This window comes from Asparagus officinalis, chromosome 1 (genome assembly GCF_001876935.1).
Source record: "Asparagus officinalis chromosome 1, Aspof.V1, whole genome shotgun sequence".
Lineage (NCBI taxonomy): Eukaryota > Viridiplantae > Streptophyta > Magnoliopsida > Asparagales > Asparagaceae > Asparagus > Asparagus officinalis.
The window spans coordinates 72,707,152-72,729,944 of NC_033794.1; positions in this window are offsets into that span (position 1 = coordinate 72,707,152).

Consider the following 22,793-nt stretch of genomic DNA (forward strand, 5'->3'; position numbering starts at 1 on the left):
GGGTTGACCTCCTGAAGTCCTCGTGTTGCCACCCCTCCTTTTTGCCAGCGCGCAACGAATTCCATTTTGTGAATTTTTTTAATTGTTTGCTCCGATCGACGGCCCCTCCTTTTTGCTTGTATTCCCGCCGTCAGTGTGGAACGCCTGGAAATGAGAAGCACGCGGCGTTTCTCGTTGCACGCGGTAGTTCTGCAGACAAGGTTAGGGCGAGTTGTGACGTCGGCCGGCGACCCCTCCCGCCATCGGAAGCTGTCGGACGCGGGTCCGGGAGGCCGCGCGCGCGAAGCGTCAAGTCCGGGCTAAAATGCCGTGTTTCCCGGCGTTCGGGGCCGACGGCGATGCGGGTCCGGTGCCCGCGTTTCCCTGGTCGGCGCGCGGAGCGGGCCCTAGGAGGGCGGAGAGGCGCGCGGGCTCGGGGCGTGACGTATTCCGTGACGTACTAAGGGGGAAGAGATAGGGCGAGTGACCGGTATGTGCCGATCATACCAGCACTAATGCCATCGGATCATCAGAATCCGCCAATTAAGCGTGCTTAGGGCGAAGAGTCAGTACTTAGGTGGGTGACCTCCTGGCGAAGTCATCGTGTTGCACCCCTCCTTTTTTGCTCACGCGGCGCAACGCAGTTCCTTTGTTGAAAATTTTTTTTTTTTAATTGTTTTAGCTCCGATCGACGGCTCTTTTTTGTTCCTGTATTTCCCGCCCGTCAGCGTGGACGCGCTGGCACGCCTGGGAATGAGGAGCACGTCGGGCTTCTCGTTGCGCGGAGTTCTGGACGAGTGTTCGGGGAGGGGCTGACCGTCGGGCAACCCCGCCTCCTGGATCGGAAGTTACGGGCCAGGGATGGCACGCGGAAGCCCGTCCGGCCAAAATGCCGTGTTTCCCGGCGTTCGGGGCGACGGCGAGGGGTCCGGGCCCGCGTTTCCCTGCGTTCGGCGCCGGGAGCGGGCCAGGAGGGCGGGAGAGGCGCGCGGGGTGACGTATAAGGGGGGAAGGAGAAGGGGAGTGGACGGGTGCGATCATACCAGCACTAATGCACCGGATCCCATCAGAACTCCGCAGTTAAGCGTGCTTGGGCGAGAGTAGTACTAGGATGGGTGACCTCCTGGGAAGTCCTCGTGTTGCACCCCTCCTTTTTGCTCAGCGCGCAACGAGTTCCTTTGTGAAAATTTTTTTTTTTATTGTTTTGCTCCGATCGACGGCTCCTTTTTTGTTGTATTCCCGCCGTCAGCGTGGACGCCTGGGAATGAGAAGCACGCCGGGTTTCTCGTTGCGCGGAGTTCTGGACAAGGTTTCGGGGAGGGGGTGACCGTCGGGCGACCCCGCCTCCCGCATCGGAAGTTGCGGGTCGGGGAGGGCGCGCGGAAGCTCGTCCGGCCAAAATGCCGTGTTTCCCGGCGTTCGGGGCGACGGCGAGGGGTCCGGGCCCGCGTTTCCCTGCGTTCGGCGCCGGGAGCGGGCCAGGAGGGCGGGAGAGGCGCGCGGGGTGACGTATAAGGGGGGAAGGAGAAGGGGAGTGGACGGGTGCGATCATACCAGCACTAATGCACCGGATCCCATCAGAACTCCGCAGTTAAGCGTGCTTGGGCGAGAGTAGTACTAGGATGGGTGACCTCCTGGGAAGTCCTCGTGTTGCACCCCTCCTTTTTGCTCAGCGCGCAACGAGTTCCTTTGTGAAAATTTTTTTTTTTATTGTTTTGCTCCGATCGACGGCTCCTTTTTTGTTGTATTCCCGCCGTCAGCGTGGACGCCTGGGAATGAGAAGCACGCCGGGTTTCTCGTTGCGCGGAGTTCTGGACAAGGTTTCGGGGAGGGGGTGACCGTCGGGCGACCCCGCCTCCCGCATCGGAAGTTGCGGGTCGGGGAGGGCGCGCGGAAGCTCGTCCGGCCAAAATGCCGTGTTTCCCGGCGTTCGGGGCGACGGCGAGGGGTCCGGGCCCGCGTTTCCCTGCGTTCGGCGCCGGGAGCGGGCCAGGAGGGCGGGAGAGGCGCGCGGGGTGACGTATAAGGGGGGAAGGAGAAGGGGAGTGGACGGGTGCGATCATACCAGCACTAATGCACCGGATCCCATCAGAACTCCGCAGTTAAGCGTGCTTGGGCGAGAGTAGTACTAGGATGGGTGACCTCCTGGGAAGTCCTCGTGTTGCACCCCTCCTTTTTGCTCAGCGCGCAACGAGTTCCTTTGTGAAAATTTTTTTTTTTATTGTTTTGCTCCGATCGACGGCTCCTTTTTTGTTGTATTCCCGCCGTCAGCGTGGACGCCTGGGAATGAGAAGCACGCCGGGTTTCTCGTTGCGCGGAGTTCTGGACAAGGTTTCGGGGAGGGGGTGACCGTCGGGCGACCCCGCCTCCCGCATCGGAAGTTGCGGGTCGGGGAGGGCGCGCGGAAGCTCGTCCGGCCAAAATGCCGTGTTTCCCGGCGTTCGGGGCGACGGCGAGGGGTCCGGGCCCGCGTTTCCCTGCGTTCGGCGCCGGGAGCGGGCCAGGAGGGCGGGAGAGGCGCGCGGGGTGACGTATAAGGGGGGAAGGAGAAGGGGAGTGGACGGGTGCGATCATACCAGCACTAATGCACCGGATCCCATCAGAACTCCGCAGTTAAGCGTGCTTGGGCGAGAGTAGTACTAGGATGGGTGACCTCCTGGGAAGTCCTCGTGTTGCACCCCTCCTTTTTGCTCAGCGCGCAACGAGTTCCTTTGTGAAAATTTTTTTTTTTATTGTTTTGCTCCGATCGACGGCTCCTTTTTTGTTGTATTCCCGCCGTCAGCGTGGACGCCTGGGAATGAGAAGCACGCCGGGTTTCTCGTTGCGCGGAGTTCTGGACAAGGTTTCGGGGAGGGGGTGACCGTCGGGCGACCCCGCCTCCCGCATCGGAAGTTGCGGGTCGGGGAGGGCGCGCGGAAGCTCGTCCGGCCAAAATGCCGTGTTTCCCGGCGTTCGGGGCGACGGCGAGGGGTCCGGGCCCGCGTTTCCCTGCGTTCGGCGCCGGGAGCGGGCCAGGAGGGCGGGAGAGGCGCGCGGGGTGACGTATAAGGGGGGAAGGAGAAGGGGAGTGGACGGGTGCGATCATACCAGCACTAATGCACCGGATCCCATCAGAACTCCGCAGTTAAGCGTGCTTGGGCGAGAGTAGTACTAGGATGGGTGACCTCCTGGGAAGTCCTCGTGTTGCACCCCTCCTTTTTGCTCAGCGCGCAACGAGTTCCTTTGTGAAAATTTTTTTTTTTATTGTTTTGCTCCGATCGACGGCTCCTTTTTTGTTGTATTCCCGCCGTCAGCGTGGACGCCTGGGAATGAGAAGCACGCCGGGTTTCTCGTTGCGCGGAGTTCTGGACAAGGTTTCGGGGAGGGGGTGACCGTCGGGCGACCCCGCCTCCCGCATCGGAAGTTGCGGGTCGGGGAGGGCGCGCGGAAGCTCGTCCGGCCAAAATGCCGTGTTTCCCGGCGTTCGGGGCGACGGCGAGGGGTCCGGGCCCGCGTTTCCCTGCGTTCGGCGCCGGGAGCGGGCCAGGAGGGCGGGAGAGGCGCGCGGGGTGACGTATAAGGGGGGAAGGAGAAGGGGAGTGGACGGGTGCGATCATACCAGCACTAATGCACCGGATCCCATCAGAACTCCGCAGTTAAGCGTGCTTGGGCGAGAGTAGTACTAGGATGGGTGACCTCCTGGGAAGTCCTCGTGTTGCACCCCTCCTTTTTGCTCAGCGCGCAACGAGTTCCTTTGTGAAAATTTTTTTTTTTATTGTTTTGCTCCGATCGACGGCTCCTTTTTTGTTGTATTCCCGCCGTCAGCGTGGACGCCTGGGAATGAGAAGCACGCCGGGTTTCTCGTTGCGCGGAGTTCTGGACAAGGTTTCGGGGAGGGGGTGACCGTCGGGCGACCCCGCCTCCCGCATCGGAAGTTGCGGGTCGGGGAGGGCGCGCGGAAGCTCGTCCGGCCAAAATGCCGTGTTTCCCGGCGTTCGGGGCGACGGCGAGGGGTCCGGGCCCGCGTTTCCCTGCGTTCGGCGCCGGGAGCGGGCCAGGAGGGCGGGAGAGGCGCGCGGGGTGACGTATAAGGGGGGAAGGAGAAGGGGAGTGGACGGGTGCGATCATACCAGCACTAATGCACCGGATCCCATCAGAACTCCGCAGTTAAGCGTGCTTGGGCGAGAGTAGTACTAGGATGGGTGACCTCCTGGGAAGTCCTCGTGTTGCACCCCTCCTTTTTGCTCAGCGCGCAACGAGTTCCTTTGTGAAAATTTTTTTTTTTATTGTTTTGCTCCGATCGACGGCTCCTTTTTTGTTGTATTCCCGCCGTCAGCGTGGACGCCTGGGAATGAGAAGCACGCCGGGTTTCTCGTTGCGCGGAGTTCTGGACAAGGTTTCGGGGAGGGGGTGACCGTCGGGCGACCCCGCCTCCCGCATCGGAAGTTGCGGGTCGGGGAGGGCGCGCGGAAGCTCGTCCGGCCAAAATGCCGTGTTTCCCGGCGTTCGGGGCGACGGCGAGGGGTCCGGGCCCGCGTTTCCCTGCGTTCGGCGCCGGGAGCGGGCCAGGAGGGCGGGAGAGGCGCGCGGGGTGACGTATAAGGGGGGAAGGAGAAGGGGAGTGGACGGGTGCGATCATACCAGCACTAATGCACCGGATCCCATCAGAACTCCGCAGTTAAGCGTGCTTGGGCGAGAGTAGTACTAGGATGGGTGACCTCCTGGGAAGTCCTCGTGTTGCACCCCTCCTTTTTGCTCAGCGCGCAACGAGTTCCTTTGTGAAAATTTTTTTTTTTATTGTTTTGCTCCGATCGACGGCTCCTTTTTTGTTGTATTCCCGCCGTCAGCGTGGACGCCTGGGAATGAGAAGCACGCCGGGTTTCTCGTTGCGCGGAGTTCTGGACAAGGTTTCGGGGAGGGGGTGACCGTCGGGCGACCCCGCCTCCCGCATCGGAAGTTGCGGGTCGGGGAGGGCGCGCGGAAGCTCGTCCGGCCAAAATGCCGTGTTTCCCGGCGTTCGGGGCGACGGCGAGGGGTCCGGGCCCGCGTTTCCCTGCGTTCGGCGCCGGGAGCGGGCCAGGAGGGCGGGAGAGGCGCGCGGGGTGACGTATAAGGGGGGAAGGAGAAGGGGAGTGGACGGGTGCGATCATACCAGCACTAATGCACCGGATCCCATCAGAACTCCGCAGTTAAGCGTGCTTGGGCGAGAGTAGTACTAGGATGGGTGACCTCCTGGGAAGTCCTCGTGTTGCACCCCTCCTTTTTGCTCAGCGCGCAACGAGTTCCTTTGTGAAAATTTTTTTTTTTATTGTTTTGCTCCGATCGACGGCTCCTTTTTTGTTGTATTCCCGCCGTCAGCGTGGACGCCTGGGAATGAGAAGCACGCCGGGTTTCTCGTTGCGCGGAGTTCTGGACAAGGTTTCGGGGAGGGGGTGACCGTCGGGCGACCCCGCCTCCCGCATCGGAAGTTGCGGGTCGGGGAGGGCGCGCGGAAGCTCGTCCGGCCAAAATGCCGTGTTTCCCGGCGTTCGGGGCGACGGCGAGGGGTCCGGGCCCGCGTTTCCCTGCGTTCGGCGCCGGGAGCGGGCCAGGAGGGCGGGAGAGGCGCGCGGGGTGACGTATAAGGGGGGAAGGAGAAGGGGAGTGGACGGGTGCGATCATACCAGCACTAATGCACCGGATCCCATCAGAACTCCGCAGTTAAGCGTGCTTGGGCGAGAGTAGTACTAGGATGGGTGACCTCCTGGGAAGTCCTCGTGTTGCACCCCTCCTTTTTGCTCAGCGCGCAACGAGTTCCTTTGTGAAAATTTTTTTTTTTATTGTTTTGCTCCGATCGACGGCTCCTTTTTTGTTGTATTCCCGCCGTCAGCGTGGACGCCTGGGAATGAGAAGCACGCCGGGTTTCTCGTTGCGCGGAGTTCTGGACAAGGTTTCGGGGAGGGGGTGACCGTCGGGCGACCCCGCCTCCCGCATCGGAAGTTGCGGGTCGGGGAGGGCGCGCGGAAGCTCGTCCGGCCAAAATGCCGTGTTTCCCGGCGTTCGGGGCGACGGCGAGGGGTCCGGGCCCGCGTTTCCCTGCGTTCGGCGCCGGGAGCGGGCCAGGAGGGCGGGAGAGGCGCGCGGGGTGACGTATAAGGGGGGAAGGAGAAGGGGAGTGGACGGGTGCGATCATACCAGCACTAATGCACCGGATCCCATCAGAACTCCGCAGTTAAGCGTGCTTGGGCGAGAGTAGTACTAGGATGGGTGACCTCCTGGGAAGTCCTCGTGTTGCACCCCTCCTTTTTGCTCAGCGCGCAACGAGTTCCTTTGTGAAAATTTTTTTTTTTATTGTTTTGCTCCGATCGACGGCTCCTTTTTTGTTGTATTCCCGCCGTCAGCGTGGACGCCTGGGAATGAGAAGCACGCCGGGTTTCTCGTTGCGCGGAGTTCTGGACAAGGTTTCGGGGAGGGGGTGACCGTCGGGCGACCCCGCCTCCCGCATCGGAAGTTGCGGGTCGGGGAGGGCGCGCGGAAGCTCGTCCGGCCAAAATGCCGTGTTTCCCGGCGTTCGGGGCGACGGCGAGGGGTCCGGGCCCGCGTTTCCCTGCGTTCGGCGCCGGGAGCGGGCCAGGAGGGCGGGAGAGGCGCGCGGGGTGACGTATAAGGGGGGAAGGAGAAGGGGAGTGGACGGGTGCGATCATACCAGCACTAATGCACCGGATCCCATCAGAACTCCGCAGTTAAGCGTGCTTGGGCGAGAGTAGTACTAGGATGGGTGACCTCCTGGGAAGTCCTCGTGTTGCACCCCTCCTTTTTGCTCAGCGCGCAACGAGTTCCTTTGTGAAAATTTTTTTTTTTATTGTTTTGCTCCGATCGACGGCTCCTTTTTTGTTGTATTCCCGCCGTCAGCGTGGACGCCTGGGAATGAGAAGCACGCCGGGTTTCTCGTTGCGCGGAGTTCTGGACAAGGTTTCGGGGAGGGGGTGACCGTCGGGCGACCCCGCCTCCCGCATCGGAAGTTGCGGGTCGGGGAGGGCGCGCGGAAGCTCGTCCGGCCAAAATGCCGTGTTTCCCGGCGTTCGGGGCGACGGCGAGGGGTCCGGGCCCGCGTTTCCCTGCGTTCGGCGCCGGGAGCGGGCCAGGAGGGCGGGAGAGGCGCGCGGGGTGACGTATAAGGGGGGAAGGAGAAGGGGAGTGGACGGGTGCGATCATACCAGCACTAATGCACCGGATCCCATCAGAACTCCGCAGTTAAGCGTGCTTGGGCGAGAGTAGTACTAGGATGGGTGACCTCCTGGGAAGTCCTCGTGTTGCACCCCTCCTTTTTGCTCAGCGCGCAACGAGTTCCTTTGTGAAAATTTTTTTTTTTATTGTTTTGCTCCGATCGACGGCTCCTTTTTTGTTGTATTCCCGCCGTCAGCGTGGACGCCTGGGAATGAGAAGCACGCCGGGTTTCTCGTTGCGCGGAGTTCTGGACAAGGTTTCGGGGAGGGGGTGACCGTCGGGCGACCCCGCCTCCCGCATCGGAAGTTGCGGGTCGGGGAGGGCGCGCGGAAGCTCGTCCGGCCAAAATGCCGTGTTTCCCGGCGTTCGGGGCGACGGCGAGGGGTCCGGGCCCGCGTTTCCCTGCGTTCGGCGCCGGGAGCGGGCCAGGAGGGCGGGAGAGGCGCGCGGGGTGACGTATAAGGGGGGAAGGAGAAGGGGAGTGGACGGGTGCGATCATACCAGCACTAATGCACCGGATCCCATCAGAACTCCGCAGTTAAGCGTGCTTGGGCGAGAGTAGTACTAGGATGGGTGACCTCCTGGGAAGTCCTCGTGTTGCACCCCTCCTTTTTGCTCAGCGCGCAACGAGTTCCTTTGTGAAAATTTTTTTTTTTATTGTTTTGCTCCGATCGACGGCTCCTTTTTTGTTGTATTCCCGCCGTCAGCGTGGACGCCTGGGAATGAGAAGCACGCCGGGTTTCTCGTTGCGCGGAGTTCTGGACAAGGTTTCGGGGAGGGGGTGACCGTCGGGCGACCCCGCCTCCCGCATCGGAAGTTGCGGGTCGGGGAGGGCGCGCGGAAGCTCGTCCGGCCAAAATGCCGTGTTTCCCGGCGTTCGGGGCGACGGCGAGGGGTCCGGGCCCGCGTTTCCCTGCGTTCGGCGCCGGGAGCGGGCCAGGAGGGCGGGAGAGGCGCGCGGGGTGACGTATAAGGGGGGAAGGAGAAGGGGAGTGGACGGGTGCGATCATACCAGCACTAATGCACCGGATCCCATCAGAACTCCGCAGTTAAGCGTGCTTGGGCGAGAGTAGTACTAGGATGGGTGACCTCCTGGGAAGTCCTCGTGTTGCACCCCTCCTTTTTGCTCAGCGCGCAACGAGTTCCTTTGTGAAAATTTTTTTTTTTATTGTTTTGCTCCGATCGACGGCTCCTTTTTTGTTGTATTCCCGCCGTCAGCGTGGACGCCTGGGAATGAGAAGCACGCCGGGTTTCTCGTTGCGCGGAGTTCTGGACAAGGTTTCGGGGAGGGGGTGACCGTCGGGCGACCCCGCCTCCCGCATCGGAAGTTGCGGGTCGGGGAGGGCGCGCGGAAGCTCGTCCGGCCAAAATGCCGTGTTTCCCGGCGTTCGGGGCGACGGCGAGGGGTCCGGGCCCGCGTTTCCCTGCGTTCGGCGCCGGGAGCGGGCCAGGAGGGCGGGAGAGGCGCGCGGGGTGACGTATAAGGGGGGAAGGAGAAGGGGAGTGGACGGGTGCGATCATACCAGCACTAATGCACCGGATCCCATCAGAACTCCGCAGTTAAGCGTGCTTGGGCGAGAGTAGTACTAGGATGGGTGACCTCCTGGGAAGTCCTCGTGTTGCACCCCTCCTTTTTGCTCAGCGCGCAACGAGTTCCTTTGTGAAAATTTTTTTTTTTATTGTTTTGCTCCGATCGACGGCTCCTTTTTTGTTGTATTCCCGCCGTCAGCGTGGACGCCTGGGAATGAGAAGCACGCCGGGTTTCTCGTTGCGCGGAGTTCTGGACAAGGTTTCGGGGAGGGGGTGACCGTCGGGCGACCCCGCCTCCCGCATCGGAAGTTGCGGGTCGGGGAGGGCGCGCGGAAGCTCGTCCGGCCAAAATGCCGTGTTTCCCGGCGTTCGGGGCGACGGCGAGGGGTCCGGGCCCGCGTTTCCCTGCGTTCGGCGCCGGGAGCGGGCCAGGAGGGCGGGAGAGGCGCGCGGGGTGACGTATAAGGGGGGAAGGAGAAGGGGAGTGGACGGGTGCGATCATACCAGCACTAATGCACCGGATCCCATCAGAACTCCGCAGTTAAGCGTGCTTGGGCGAGAGTAGTACTAGGATGGGTGACCTCCTGGGAAGTCCTCGTGTTGCACCCCTCCTTTTTGCTCAGCGCGCAACGAGTTCCTTTGTGAAAATTTTTTTTTTTATTGTTTTGCTCCGATCGACGGCTCCTTTTTTGTTGTATTCCCGCCGTCAGCGTGGACGCCTGGGAATGAGAAGCACGCCGGGTTTCTCGTTGCGCGGAGTTCTGGACAAGGTTTCGGGGAGGGGGTGACCGTCGGGCGACCCCGCCTCCCGCATCGGAAGTTGCGGGTCGGGGAGGGCGCGCGGAAGCTCGTCCGGCCAAAATGCCGTGTTTCCCGGCGTTCGGGGCGACGGCGAGGGGTCCGGGCCCGCGTTTCCCTGCGTTCGGCGCCGGGAGCGGGCCAGGAGGGCGGGAGAGGCGCGCGGGGTGACGTATAAGGGGGGAAGGAGAAGGGGAGTGGACGGGTGCGATCATACCAGCACTAATGCACCGGATCCCATCAGAACTCCGCAGTTAAGCGTGCTTGGGCGAGAGTAGTACTAGGATGGGTGACCTCCTGGGAAGTCCTCGTGTTGCACCCCTCCTTTTTGCTCAGCGCGCAACGAGTTCCTTTGTGAAAATTTTTTTTTTTATTGTTTTGCTCCGATCGACGGCTCCTTTTTTGTTGTATTCCCGCCGTCAGCGTGGACGCCTGGGAATGAGAAGCACGCCGGGTTTCTCGTTGCGCGGAGTTCTGGACAAGGTTTCGGGGAGGGGGTGACCGTCGGGCGACCCCGCCTCCCGCATCGGAAGTTGCGGGTCGGGGAGGGCGCGCGGAAGCTCGTCCGGCCAAAATGCCGTGTTTCCCGGCGTTCGGGGCGACGGCGAGGGGTCCGGGCCCGCGTTTCCCTGCGTTCGGCGCCGGGAGCGGGCCAGGAGGGCGGGAGAGGCGCGCGGGGTGACGTATAAGGGGGGAAGGAGAAGGGGAGTGGACGGGTGCGATCATACCAGCACTAATGCACCGGATCCCATCAGAACTCCGCAGTTAAGCGTGCTTGGGCGAGAGTAGTACTAGGATGGGTGACCTCCTGGGAAGTCCTCGTGTTGCACCCCTCCTTTTTGCTCAGCGCGCAACGAGTTCCTTTGTGAAAATTTTTTTTTTTATTGTTTTGCTCCGATCGACGGCTCCTTTTTTGTTGTATTCCCGCCGTCAGCGTGGACGCCTGGGAATGAGAAGCACGCCGGGTTTCTCGTTGCGCGGAGTTCTGGACAAGGTTTCGGGGAGGGGGTGACCGTCGGGCGACCCCGCCTCCCGCATCGGAAGTTGCGGGTCGGGGAGGGCGCGCGGAAGCTCGTCCGGCCAAAATGCCGTGTTTCCCGGCGTTCGGGGCGACGGCGAGGGGTCCGGGCCCGCGTTTCCCTGCGTTCGGCGCCGGGAGCGGGCCAGGAGGGCGGGAGAGGCGCGCGGGGTGACGTATAAGGGGGGAAGGAGAAGGGGAGTGGACGGGTGCGATCATACCAGCACTAATGCACCGGATCCCATCAGAACTCCGCAGTTAAGCGTGCTTGGGCGAGAGTAGTACTAGGATGGGTGACCTCCTGGGAAGTCCTCGTGTTGCACCCCTCCTTTTTGCTCAGCGCGCAACGAGTTCCTTTGTGAATTTTTTTTTTTATTGTTTTGCTCCGATCGACGGCTCCTTTTTTGTTGTATTCCCGCCGTCAGCGTGGACGCCTGGGAATGAGAAGCACGCCGGGTTTCTCGTTGCGCGGAGTTCTGGACAAGGTTTCGGGGAGGGGGTGACCGTCGGGCGACCCCGCCTCCCGCATCGGAAGTTGCGGGTCGGGGAGGGCGCGCGGAAGCTCGTCCGGCCAAAATGCCGTGTTTCCCGGCGTTCGGGGCGACGGCGAGGGGTCCGGGCCCGCGTTTCCCTGCGTTCGGCGCCGGGAGCGGGCCAGGAGGGCGGGAGAGGCGCGCGGGGTGACGTATAAGGGGGGAAGGAGAAGGGGAGTGGACGGGTGCGATCATACCAGCACTAATGCACCGGATCCCATCAGAACTCCGCAGTTAAGCGTGCTTGGGCGAGAGTAGTACTAGGATGGGTGACCTCCTGGGAAGTCCTCGTGTTGCACCCCTCCTTTTTGCTCAGCGCGCAACGAGTTCCTTTGTGAAAATTTTTTTTTTTATTGTTTTGCTCCGATCGACGGCTCCTTTTTTGTTGTATTCCCGCCGTCAGCGTGGACGCCTGGGAATGAGAAGCACGCCGGGTTTCTCGTTGCGCGGAGTTCTGGACAAGGTTTCGGGGAGGGGGTGACCGTCGGGCGACCCCGCCTCCCGCATCGGAAGTTGCGGGTCGGGGAGGGCGCGCGGAAGCTCGTCCGGCCAAAATGCCGTGTTTCCCGGCGTTCGGGGCGACGGCGAGGGGTCCGGGCCCGCGTTTCCCTGCGTTCGGCGCCGGGAGCGGGCCAGGAGGGCGGGAGAGGCGCGCGGGGTGACGGATAAGGGGGGAAGGAGGAGGGGAGTGTACGTGTGCGATCATACCAGCACTAATGCACCGGATCCCAGCAGAACTCCGCGGTTAAGCATGCTTGGGCGAGAAAAGTACTAGGATGGGTGACCTCCTGGGAAGTCCTCGTGTTGCACCCCTCCTTTTTGCTCAGCGCGCAGAGTGTTCCACTATTTAAATTATATATTTTTTAATTTTTTATTGTTTTCGTCGGATCGACGGCTCCTTTCTTGTTGTATTCCCGCCGTCAGCGTGGACGCCTGGGAATGAGAAGCACGCCGGGTTTCTCGTTGCGCGGAGTTCTGGACAAGGTTTCGGGGAGGGGGTGACCGTCGGGCGACCCCGCCTCCCGCATCGGAAGTTGCGGGTCGGGGAGGGCGCGCGGAAGCTCGTCCGGCCAAAATGCCGTGTTTCCCGGCGTTCGGGGCGACGGCGAGGGGTCCGGGCCCGCGTTTCCCTGCGTTCGGCGCCGGGAGCGGGCCAGGAGGGCGGGAGAGGCGCGCGGGGTGACGTATAAGGGGGGAAGGAGAAGGGGAGTGGACGGGTGCGATCATACCAGCACTAATGCACCGGATCCCATCAGAACTCCGCAGTTAAGCGTGCTTGGGCGAGAGTAGTACTAGGATGGGTGACCTCCTGGGAAGTCCTCGTGTTGCACCCCTCCTTTTTGCTCAGCGCGCAACGAGTTCCTTTGTGAAAATTTTTTTTTTTATTGTTTTGCTCCGATCGACGGCTCCTTTTTTGTTGTATTCCCGCCGTCAGCGTGGACGCCTGGGAATGAGAAGCACGCCGGGTTTCTCGTTGCGCGGAGTTCTGGACAAGGTTTCGGGGAGGGGGTGACCGTCGGGCGACCCCGCCTCCCGCATCGGAAGTTGCGGGTCGGGGAGGGCGCGCGGAAGCTCGTCCGGCCAAAATGCCGTGTTTCCCGGCGTTCGGGGCGACGGCGAGGGGTCCGGGCCCGCGTTTCCCTGCGTTCGGCGCCGGGAGCGGGCCAGGAGGGCGGGAGAGGCGCGCGGGGTGACGTATAAGGGGGGAAGGAGAAGGGGAGTGGACGGGTGCGATCATACCAGCACTAATGCACCGGATCCCATCAGAACTCCGCAGTTAAGCGTGCTTGGGCGAGAGTAGTACTAGGATGGGTGACCTCCTGGGAAGTCCTCGTGTTGCACCCCTCCTTTTTGCTCAGCGCGCAACGAGTTCCTTTGTGAAAATTTTTTTTTTTATTGTTTTGCTCCGATCGACGGCTCCTTTTTTGTTGTATTCCCGCCGTCAGCGTGGACGCCTGGGAATGAGAAGCACGCCGGGTTTCTCGTTGCGCGGAGTTCTGGACAAGGTTTCGGGGAGGGGGTGACCGTCGGGCGACCCCGCCTCCCGCATCGGAAGTTGCGGGTCGGGGAGGGCGCGCGGAAGCTCGTCCGGCCAAAATGCCGTGTTTCCCGGCGTTCGGGGCGACGGCGAGGGGTCCGGGCCCGCGTTTCCCTGCGTTCGGCGCCGGGAGCGGGCCAGGAGGGCGGGAGAGGCGCGCGGGGTGACGTATAAGGGGGGAAGGAGAAGGGGAGTGGACGGGTGCGATCATACCAGCACTAATGCACCGGATCCCATCAGAACTCCGCAGTTAAGCGTGCTTGGGCGAGAGTAGTACTAGGATGGGTGACCTCCTGGGAAGTCCTCGTGTTGCACCCCTCCTTTTTGCTCAGCGCGCAACGAGTTCCTTTGTGAAAATTTTTTTTTTTATTGTTTTGCTCCGATCGACGGCTCCTTTTTTGTTGTATTCCCGCCGTCAGCGTGGACGCCTGGGAATGAGAAGCACGCCGGGTTTCTCGTTGCGCGGAGTTCTGGACAAGGTTTCGGGGAGGGGGTGACCGTCGGGCGACCCCGCCTCCCGCATCGGAAGTTGCGGGTCGGGGAGGGCGCGCGGAAGCTCGTCCGGCCAAAATGCCGTGTTTCCCGGCGTTCGGGGCGACGGCGAGGGGTCCGGGCCCGCGTTTCCCTGCGTTCGGCGCCGGGAGCGGGCCAGGAGGGCGGGAGAGGCGCGCGGGGTGACGTATAAGGGGGGAAGGAGAAGGGGAGTGGACGGGTGCGATCATACCAGCACTAATGCACCGGATCCCATCAGAACTCCGCAGTTAAGCGTGCTTGGGCGAGAGTAGTACTAGGATGGGTGACCTCCTGGGAAGTCCTCGTGTTGCACCCCTCCTTTTTGCTCAGCGCGCAACGAGTTCCTTTGTGAAAATTTTTTTTTTTATTGTTTTGCTCCGATCGACGGCTCCTTTTTTGTTGTATTCCCGCCGTCAGCGTGGACGCCTGGGAATGAGAAGCACGCCGGGTTTCTCGTTGCGCGGAGTTCTGGACAAGGTTTCGGGGAGGGGGTGACCGTCGGGCGACCCCGCCTCCCGCATCGGAAGTTGCGGGTCGGGGAGGGCGCGCGGAAGCTCGTCCGGCCAAAATGCCGTGTTTCCCGGCGTTCGGGGCGACGGCGAGGGGTCCGGGCCCGCGTTTCCCTGCGTTCGGCGCCGGGAGCGGGCCAGGAGGGCGGGAGAGGCGCGCGGGGTGACGTATAAGGGGGGAAGGAGAAGGGGAGTGGACGGGTGCGATCATACCAGCACTAATGCACCGGATCCCATCAGAACTCCGCAGTTAAGCGTGCTTGGGCGAGAGTAGTACTAGGATGGGTGACCTCCTGGGAAGTCCTCGTGTTGCACCCCTCCTTTTTGCTCAGCGCGCAACGAGTTCCTTTGTGAAAATTTTTTTTTTTATTGTTTTGCTCCGATCGACGGCTCCTTTTTTGTTGTATTCCCGCCGTCAGCGTGGACGCCTGGGAATGAGAAGCACGCCGGGTTTCTCGTTGCGCGGAGTTCTGGACAAGGTTTCGGGGAGGGGGTGACCGTCGGGCGACCCCGCCTCCCGCATCGGAAGTTGCGGGTCGGGGAGGGCGCGCGGAAGCTCGTCCGGCCAAAATGCCGTGTTTCCCGGCGTTCGGGGCGACGGCGAGGGGTCCGGGCCCGCGTTTCCCTGCGTTCGGCGCCGGGAGCGGGCCAGGAGGGCGGGAGAGGCGCGCGGGGTGACGTATAAGGGGGGAAGGAGAAGGGGAGTGGACGGGTGCGATCATACCAGCACTAATGCACCGGATCCCATCAGAACTCCGCAGTTAAGCGTGCTTGGGCGAGAGTAGTACTAGGATGGGTGACCTCCTGGGAAGTCCTCGTGTTGCACCCCTCCTTTTTGCTCAGCGCGCAACGAGTTCCTTTGTGAAAATTTTTTTTTTTATTGTTTTGCTCCGATCGACGGCTCCTTTTTTGTTGTATTCCCGCCGTCAGCGTGGACGCCTGGGAATGAGAAGCACGCCGGGTTTCTCGTTGCGCGGAGTTCTGGACAAGGTTTCGGGGAGGGGGTGACCGTCGGGCGACCCCGCCTCCCGCATCGGAAGTTGCGGGTCGGGGAGGGCGCGCGGAAGCTCGTCCGGCCAAAATGCCGTGTTTCCCGGCGTTCGGGGCGACGGCGAGGGGTCCGGGCCCGCGTTTCCCTGCGTTCGGCGCCGGGAGCGGGCCAGGAGGGCGGGAGAGGCGCGCGGGGTGACGTATAAGGGGGGAAGGAGAAGGGGAGTGGACGGGTGCGATCATACCAGCACTAATGCACCGGATCCCATCAGAACTCCGCAGTTAAGCGTGCTTGGGCGAGAGTAGTACTAGGATGGGTGACCTCCTGGGAAGTCCTCGTGTTGCACCCCTCCTTTTTGCTCAGCGCGCAACGAGTTCCTTTGTGAAAATTTTTTTTTTTATTGTTTTGCTCCGATCGACGGCTCCTTTTTTGTTGTATTCCCGCCGTCAGCGTGGACGCCTGGGAATGAGAAGCACGCCGGGTTTCTCGTTGCGCGGAGTTCTGGACAAGGTTTCGGGGAGGGGGTGACCGTCGGGCGACCCCGCCTCCCGCATCGGAAGTTGCGGGTCGGGGAGGGCGCGCGGAAGCTCGTCCGGCCAAAATGCCGTGTTTCCCGGCGTTCGGGGCGACGGCGAGGGGTCCGGGCCCGCGTTTCCCTGCGTTCGGCGCCGGGAGCGGGCCAGGAGGGCGGGAGAGGCGCGCGGGGTGACGTATAAGGGGGGAAGGAGAAGGGGAGTGGACGGGTGCGATCATACCAGCACTAATGCACCGGATCCCATCAGAACTCCGCAGTTAAGCGTGCTTGGGCGAGAGTAGTACTAGGATGGGTGACCTCCTGGGAAGTCCTCGTGTTGCACCCCTCCTTTTTGCTCAGCGCGCAACGAGTTCCTTTGTGAAAATTTTTTTTTTTATTGTTTTGCTCCGATCGACGGCTCCTTTTTTGTTGTATTCCCGCCGTCAGCGTGGACGCCTGGGAATGAGAAGCACGCCGGGTTTCTCGTTGCGCGGAGTTCTGGACAAGGTTTCGGGGAGGGGGTGACCGTCGGGCGACCCCGCCTCCCGCATCGGAAGTTGCGGGTCGGGGAGGGCGCGCGGAAGCTCGTCCGGCCAAAATGCCGTGTTTCCCGGCGTTCGGGGCGACGGCGAGGGGTCCGGGCCCGCGTTTCCCTGCGTTCGGCGCCGGGAGCGGGCCAGGAGGGCGGGAGAGGCGCGCGGGGTGACGTATAAGGGGGGAAGGAGAAGGGGAGTGGACGGGTGCGATCATACCAGCACTAATGCACCGGATCCCATCAGAACTCCGCAGTTAAGCGTGCTTGGGCGAGAGTAGTACTAGGATGGGTGACCTCCTGGGAAGTCCTCGTGTTGCACCCCTCCTTTTTGCTCAGCGCGCAACGAGTTCCTTTGTGAAAATTTTTTTTTTTATTGTTTTGCTCCGATCGACGGCTCCTTTTTTGTTGTATTCCCGCCGTCAGCGTGGACGCCTGGGAATGAGAAGCACGCCGGGTTTCTCGTTGCGCGGAGTTCTGGACAAGGTTTCGGGGAGGGGGTGACCGTCGGGCGACCCCGCCTCCCGCATCGGAAGTTGCGGGTCGGGGAGGGCGCGCGGAAGCTCGTCCGGCCAAAATGCCGTGTTTCCCGGCGTTCGGGGCGACGGCGAGGGGTCCGGGCCCGCGTTTCCCTGCGTTCGGCGCCGGGAGCGGGCCAGGAGGGCGGGAGAGGCGCGCGGGGTGACGTATAAGGGGGGAAGGAGAAGGGGAGTGGACGGGTGCGATCATACCAGCACTAATGCACCGGATCCCATCAGAACTCCGCAGTTAAGCGTGCTTGGGCGAGAGTAGTACTAGGATGGGTGACCTCCTGGGAAGTCCTCGTGTTGCACCCCTCCTTTTTGCTCAGCGCGCAACGAGTTCCTTTGTGAAAATTTTTTTTTTTATTGTTTTGCTCCGATCGACGGCTCCTTTTTTGTTGTATTCCCGCCGTCAGCGTGGACGCCTGGGAATGAGAAGCACGCCGGGTTTCTCGTTGCGCGGAGTTCTGGACAAGGTTTCGGGGAGGGGGTGACCGTCGGGCGACCCCGCCTCCCGCATCGGAAGTTGCGGGTCGGGGAGGGCGCGCGGAAGCTCGTCCGGCCAAAATGCCGTGTTTCCCGGCGTTCGGGGCGACGGCGAGGGGTCCGGGCCCGCGTTTCCCTGCGTTCGGCGCCGGGAGCGGGCCAGGAGGGCGGGAGAGGCGCGCGGGGTGACGTATAAGGGGGGAAGGAGAAGGGGAGTGGACGGGTGCGATCATACCAGCACTAATGCACCGGATCCCATCAGAACTCCGCAGTTAAGCGTGCTTGGGCGAGAGTAGTACTAGGATGGGTGACCTCCTGGGAAGTCCTCGTGTTGCACCCCTCCTTTTTGCTCAGCGCGCAACGAGTTCCTTTGTGAAAATTTTTTTTTTTATTGTTTTGCTCCGATCGACGGCTCCTTTTTTGTTGTATTCCCGCCGTCAGCGTGGACGCCTGGGAATGAGAAGCACGCCGGGTTTCTCGTTGCGCGGAGTTCTGGACAAGGTTTCGGGGAGGGGGTGACCGTCGGGCGACCCCGCCTCCCGCATCGGAAGTTGCGGGTCGGGGAGGGCGCGCGGAAGCTCGTCCGGCCAAAATGCCGTGTTTCCCGGCGTTCGGGGCGACGGCGAGGGGTCCGGGCCCGCGTTTCCCTGCGTTCGGCGCCGGGAGCGGGCCAGGAGGGCGGGAGAGGCGCGCGGGGTGACGTATAAGGGGGGAAGGAGAAGGGGAGTGGACGGGTGCGATCATACCAGCACTAATGCACCGGATCCCATCAGAACTCCGCAGTTAAGCGTGCTTGGGCGAGAGTAGTACTAGGATGGGTGACCTCCTGGGAAGTCCTCGTGTTGCACCCCTCCTTTTTGCTCAGCGCGCAACGAGTTCCTTTGTGAAAATTTTTTTTTTTATTGTTTTGCTCCGATCGACGGCTCCTTTTTTGTTGTATTCCCGCCGTCAGCGTGGACGCCTGGGAATGAGAAGCACGCCGGGTTTCTCGTTGCGCGGAGTTCTGGACAAGGTTTCGGGGAGGGGGTGACCGTCGGGCGACCCCGCCTCCCGCATCGGAAGTTGCGGGTCGGGGAGGGCGCGCGGAAGCTCGTCCGGCCAAAATGCCGTGTTTCCCGGCGTTCGGGGCGACGGCGAGGGGTCCGGGCCCGCGTTTCCCTGCGTTCGGCGCCGGGAGCGGGCCAGGAGGGCGGGAGAGGCGCGCGGGGTGACGTATAAGGGGGGAAGGAGAAGGGGAGTGGACGGGTGCGATCATACCAGCACTAATGCACCGGATCCCATCAGAACTCCGCAGTTAAGCGTGCTTGGGCGAGAGTAGTACTAGGATGGGTGACCTCCTGGGAAGTCCTCGTGTTGCACCCCTCCTTTTTGCTCAGCGCGCAACGAGTTCCTTTGTGAAAATTTTTTTTTTTATTGTTTTGCTCCGATCGACGGCTCCTTTTTTGTTGTATTCCCGCCGTCAGCGTGGACGCCTGGGAATGAGAAGCACGCCGGGTTTCTCGTTGCGCGGAGTTCTGGACAAGGTTTCGGGGAGGGGGTGACCGTCGGGCGACCCCGCCTCCCGCATCGGAAGTTGCGGGTCGGGGAGGGCGCGCGGAAGCTCGTCCGGCCAAAATGCCGTGTTTCCCGGCGTTCGGGGCGACGGCGAGGGGTCCGGGCCCGCGTTTCCCTGCGTTCGGCGCCGGGAGCGGGCCAGGAGGGCGGGAGAGGCGCGCGGGGTGACGTATAAGGGGGGAAGGAGAAGGGGAGTGGACGGGTGCGATCATACCAGCACTAATGCACCGGATCCCATCAGAACTCCGCAGTTAAGCGTGCTTGGGCGAGAGTAGTACTAGGATGGGTGACCTCCTGGGAAGTCCTCGTGTTGCACCCCTCCTTTTTGCTCAGCGCGCAACGAGTTCCTTTGTGAAAATTTTTTTTTTTATTGTTTTGCTCCGATCGACGGCTCCTTTTTTGTTGTATTCCCGCCGTCAGCGTGGACGCCTGGGAATGAGAAGCACGCCGGGTTTCTCGTTGCGCGGAGTTCTGGACAAGGTTTCGGGGAGGGGGTGACCGTCGGGCGACCCCGCCTCCCGCATCGGAAGTTGCGGGTCGGGGAGGGCGCGCGGAAGCTCGTCCGGCCAAAATGCCGTGTTTCCCGGCGTTCGGGGCGACGGCGAGGGGTCCGGGCCCGCGTTTCCCTGCGTTCGGCGCCGGGAGCGGGCCAGGAGGGCGGGAGAGGCGCGCGGGGTGACGTATAAGGGGGGAAGGAGAAGGGGAGTGGACGGGTGCGATCATACCAGCACTAATGCACCGGATCCCATCAGAACTCCGCAGTTAAGCGTGCTTGGGCGAGAGTAGTACTAGGATGGGTGACCTCCTGGGAAGTCCTCGTGTTGCACCCCTCCTTTTTGCTCAGCGCGCAACGAGTTCCTTTGTGAAAATTTTTTTTTTTATTGTTTTGCTCCGATCGACGGCTCCTTTTTTGTTGTATTCCCGCCGTCAGCGTGGACGCCTGGGAATGAGAAGCACGCCGGGTTTCTCGTTGCGCGGAGTTCTGGACAAGGTTTCGGGGAGGGGGTGACCGTCGGGCGACCCCGCCTCCCGCATCGGAAGTTGCGGGTCGGGGAGGGCGCGCGGAAGCTCGTCCGGCCAAAATGCCGTGTTTCCCGGCGTTCGGGGCGACGGCGAGGGGTCCGGGCCCGCGTTTCCCTGCGTTCGGCGCCGGGAGCGGGCCAGGAGGGCGGGAGAGGCGCGCGGGGTGACGTATAAGGGGGGAAGGAGAAGGGGAGTGGACGGGTGCGATCATACCAGCACTAATGCACCGGATCCCATCAGAACTCCGCAGTTAAGCGTGCTTGGGCGAGAGTAGTACTAGGATGGGTGACCTCCTGGGAAGTCCTCGTGTTGCACCCCTCCTTTTTGCTCAGCGCGCAACGAGTTCCTTTGTGAAAATTTTTTTTTTTATTGTTTTGCTCCGATCGACGGCTCCTTTTTTGTTGTATTCCCGCCGTCAGCGTGGACGCCTGGGAATGAGAAGCACGCCGGGTTTCTCGTTGCGCGGAGTTCTGGACAAGGTTTCGGGGAGGGGGTGACCGTCGGGCGACCCCGCCTCCCGCATCGGAAGTTGCGGGTCGGGGAGGGCGCGCGGAAGCTCGTCCGGCCAAAATGCCGTGTTTCCCGGCGTTCGGGGCGACGGCGAGGGGTCCGGGCCCGCGTTTCCCTGCGTTCGGCGCCGGGAGCGGGCCAGGAGGGCGGGAGAGGCGCGCGGGGTGACGTATAAGGGGGGAAGGAGAAGGGGAGTGGACGGGTGCGATCATACCAGCACTAATGCACCGGATCCCATCAGAACTCCGCAGTTAAGCGTGCTTGGGCGAGAGTAGTACTAGGATGGGTGACCTCCTGGGAAGTCCTCGTGTTGCACCCCTCCTTTTTGCTCAGCGCGCAACGAGTTCCTTTGTGAAAATTTTTTTTTTTATTGTTTTGCTCCGATCGACGGCTCCTTTTTTGTTGTATTCCCGCCGTCAGCGTGGACGCCTGGGAATGAGAAGCACGCCGGGTTTCTCGTTGCGCGGAGTTCTGGACAAGGTTTCGGGGAGGGGGTGACCGTCGGGCGACCCCGCCTCCCGCATCGGAAGTTGCGGGTCGGGGAGGGCGCGCGGAAGCTCGTCCGGCCAAAATGCCGTGTTTCCCGGCGTTCGGGGCGACGGCGAGGGGTCCGGGCCCGCGTTTCCCTGCGTTCGGCGCCGGGAGCGGGCCAGGAGGGCGGGAGAGGCGCGCGGGGTGACGTATAAGGGGGGAAGGAGAAGGGGAGTGGACGGGTGCGATCATACCAGCACTAATGCACCGGATCCCATCAGAACTCCGCAGTTAAGCGTGCTTGGGCGAGAGTAGTACTAGGATGGGTGACCTCCTGGGAAGTCCTCGTGTTGCACCCCTCCTTTTTGCTCAGCGCGCAACGAGTTCCTTTGTGAAAATTTTTTTTTTTATTGTTTTGCTCCGATCGACGGCTCCTTTTTTGTTGTATTCCCGCCGTCAGCGTGGACGCCTGGGAATGAGAAGCACGCCGGGTTTCTCGTTGCGCGGAGTTCTGGACAAGGTTTCGGGGAGGGGGTGACCGTCGGGCGACCCCGCCTCCCGCATCGGAAGTTGCGGGTCGGGGAGGGCGCGCGGAAGCTCGTCCGGCCAAAATGCCGTGTTTCCCGGCGTTCGGGGCGACGGCGAGGGGTCCGGGCCCGCGTTTCCCTGCGTTCGGCGCCGGGAGCGGGCCAGGAGGGCGGGAGAGGCGCGCGGGGTGACGTATAAGGGGGGAAGGAGAAGGGGAGTGGACGGGTGCGATCATACCAGCACTAATGCACCGGATCCCATCAGAACTCCGCAGTTAAGCGTGCTTGGGCGAGAGTAGTACTAGGATGGGTGACCTCCTGGGAAGTCCTCGTGTTGCACCCCTCCTTTTTGCTCAGCGCGCAACGAGTTCCTTTGTGAAAATTTTTTTTTTTATTGTTTTGCTCCGATCGACGGCTCCTTTTTTGTTGTATTCCCGCCGTCAGCGTGGACGCCTGGGAATGAGAAGCACGCCGGGTTTCTCGTTGCGCGGAGTTCTGGACAAGGTTTCGGGGAGGGGGTGACCGTCGGGCGACCCCGCCTCCCGCATCGGAAGTTGCGGGTCGGGGAGGGCGCGCGGAAGCTCGTCCGGCCAAAATGCCGTGTTTCCCGGCGTTCGGGGCGACGGCGAGGGGTCCGGGCCCGCGTTTCCCTGCGTTCGGCGCCGGGAGCGGGCCAGGAGGGCGGGAGAGGCGCGCGGGGTGACGTATAAGGGGGGAAGGAGAAGGGGAGTGGACGGGTGCGATCATACCAGCACTAATGCACCGGATCCCATCAGAACTCCGCAGTTAAGCGTGCTTGGGCGAGAGTAGTACTAGGATGGGTGACCTCCTGGGAAGTCCTCGTGTTGCACCCCTCCTTTTTGCTCAGCGCGCAACGAGTTCCTTTGTGAAAATTTTTTTTTTTATTGTTTTGCTCCGATCGACGGCTCCTTTTTTGTTGTATTCCCGCCGTCAGCGTGGACGCCTGGGAATGAGAAGCACGCCGGGTTTCTCGTTGCGCGGAGTTCTGGACAAGGTTTCGGGGAGGGGGTGACCGTCGGGCGACCCCGCCTCCCGCATCGGAAGTTGCGGGTCGGGGAGGGCGCGCGGAAGCTCGTCCGGCCAAAATGCCGTGTTTCCCGGCGTTCGGGGCGACGGCGAGGGGTCCGGGCCCGCGTTTCCCTGCGTTCGGCGCCGGGAGCGGGCCAGGAGGGCGGGAGAGGCGCGCGGGGTGACGTATAAGGGGGGAAGGAGAAGGGGAGTGGACGGGTGCGATCATACCAGCACTAATGCACCGGATCCCATCAGAACTCCGCAGTTAAGCGTGCTTGGGCGAGAGTAGTACTAGGATGGGTGACCTCCTGGGAAGTCCTCGTGTTGCACCCCTCCTTTTTGCTCAGCGCGCAACGAGTTCCTTTGTGAAAATTTTTTTTTTTATTGTTTTGCTCCGATCGACGGCTCCTTTTTTGTTGTATTCCCGCCGTCAGCGTGGACGCCTGGGAATGAGAAGCACGCCGGGTTTCTCGTTGCGCGGAGTTCTGGACAAGGTTTCGGGGAGGGGGTGACCGTCGGGCGACCCCGC